This window comes from Nerophis ophidion, linkage group LG21 (assembly GCF_033978795.1).
Source record: "Nerophis ophidion isolate RoL-2023_Sa linkage group LG21, RoL_Noph_v1.0, whole genome shotgun sequence".
NCBI classification, from domain to species: Eukaryota; Metazoa; Chordata; class Actinopteri; order Syngnathiformes; family Syngnathidae; genus Nerophis; species Nerophis ophidion.
In genome coordinates this window covers 15,385,378-15,387,156 of record NC_084631.1, presented here as the reverse complement: position 1 = coordinate 15,387,156, position 1,779 = coordinate 15,385,378, and the positions used below count along the sequence as shown (strand labels likewise).

The window sequence follows — 1,779 nt, the reverse complement described above, 5'->3', positions numbered from 1 at the left end:
GATATTAAAATCAAACAACACAAGTTCAAGTCTTGGTAGAACCTACTTGTAATATTGGAGTGTTCAGTCTGGCCTTGCCTTAGATACTTTAAGCATGAAAAAGGCAGAGAAAACAAACTTGTGTAAAAAGTGCAGTGTTGTAAATCAGTTTCAGATTGTGACCCCTGTTTGTTTATAAGTCATGTTTTTATTCATCACTTTTAACCTCTCGGGCAGCACGGTGGAACAGGGGTTATTGCATCTTCCTCACAATACAAAGGTCCTGAGGAGTCCTGAGTTCAATCCCAGGCTCGGGATTTCTGTGTGGAGTTTGCATGTCCTCTCCGTGACTGCGTGGGTTCTCTCCGGGTACTTCGGCTTCCTCCCACCTCCAAAGACATGCACCTGGGGATCGGTTGATTGGCAACACTAAATGGTTGTGAATGTGAGTGTGAATGTTGTCTGTCTATCTGTGTTGGCCCTGCGATGAGGCGGCGACTTGTCCTGGGTGTACCCCGCCTTCCACCCGAATGCAGCTGAGAGAGGCTCCAGCGACCCCCCCACCACCCCAAAAGGGACAATCGGAAGAAAATGGATGATGGATGGATGGATTTTTAACCTCATACACACACAGTAACGTGTAGTCAGGGGCTGCAGGTGAGGCGTGGAAAGAAAAAAATGCATTTGAAGGTTCCATGGTGTAATGGTTAGCACGCTGGACTCTGAATCCTGTGATCCAAGTTTAAATCTTGGTGGAACCTCCTTGTGGAAGCTTTGATCTCCAAGTGACTTACTTAGTGCAAACCCTGATGTTTGTAATTCCTTCATTCAATCGTGGTATTTGACCCAACACATACAGTTGTAAAGTCGTTTCATTTGTTACGTGAGACTTCATCTTAACCTTTACCTCAATTTTCTGAACAGCAGACACTCAAGGGATCAATGAAGATATATCAAATAAAATCAAATACAGTGGTAAATACATTTACCAATACAAGTTGCTTTTGGCCTGAGCTCATGAAAATCACTTTTTAATTTTAATTTAGGTAAAAAGTGTAATTACATTATAGAATGTGTACCCTATTTACATCTCACCTTTCATTAGTTTTGTGGAGCGATACTGTTTCAGGGTGTGTGCCATGGACAAGCCTTGTGTTTACAATTCTTGTTTTCAGTCATTACTTTACGCCTTATACACAGTTGTAAGTCTTGTCATTTCTTTTTTTTTTTTTTTTACTTTAGACCTGATTTTAAACTCTTAGCTCAATTTTCAACTGCTCAACTGCAGACACTCAATCCATAAAATCAAGCACGGTGGTACCTCAATTTATGTGCTCAAATTGTTTTAGGACAGACTTTGTAACCCTTAATTATTTTTTGCATTAAATTAGCCATTGTCGTGGAAATTTCTTAAAGACGATCCTTTAGTGAAAAATAGCTTTAAAATGATTTATTAAAGTATCAAACAAATAATAAGCTTTGCAAAGCGAGACCAAACCAGAACGACACATCCGTTCGTTCCAGCTTGTTCTAACTCTTTTAGAATATCCAATGACAATTATACATTCTCAGAAGTCCCACCCTCCATGCTCATCAACATACAGTACACCAGTGGAATGAATACCTGAGTCCTGTGAAGGGGAGAGGGTGTCGTTTGCCCAGAGGGGGAGGGGGGTCCCTCAGGAAAGGGCAACAGTTTAGCACGGGGGGGTGCCAGGGAGAGAAAACACACATGGAGACAGAGCTTGATCAGATAAGAGATCTCTTGGTAAGTGTCACATTCCTGAGCACAGTAAACAA

At 41.5% G+C, this 1,779-nt stretch overlaps 1 non-coding gene across 1 annotated transcript; it reads left to right on the top strand.

Annotated features, from left to right (window-relative positions):
- Positions 1 to 668: 668 nt before the first annotated feature.
- On the top strand, positions 669 to 740 carry trnaq-cug (transfer RNA glutamine (anticodon CUG)). The gene has a single exon. It is a non-coding gene; the product is annotated as a tRNA-Gln (tRNA).
- Positions 741 to 1,779: the final 1,039 nt, after the last annotated feature.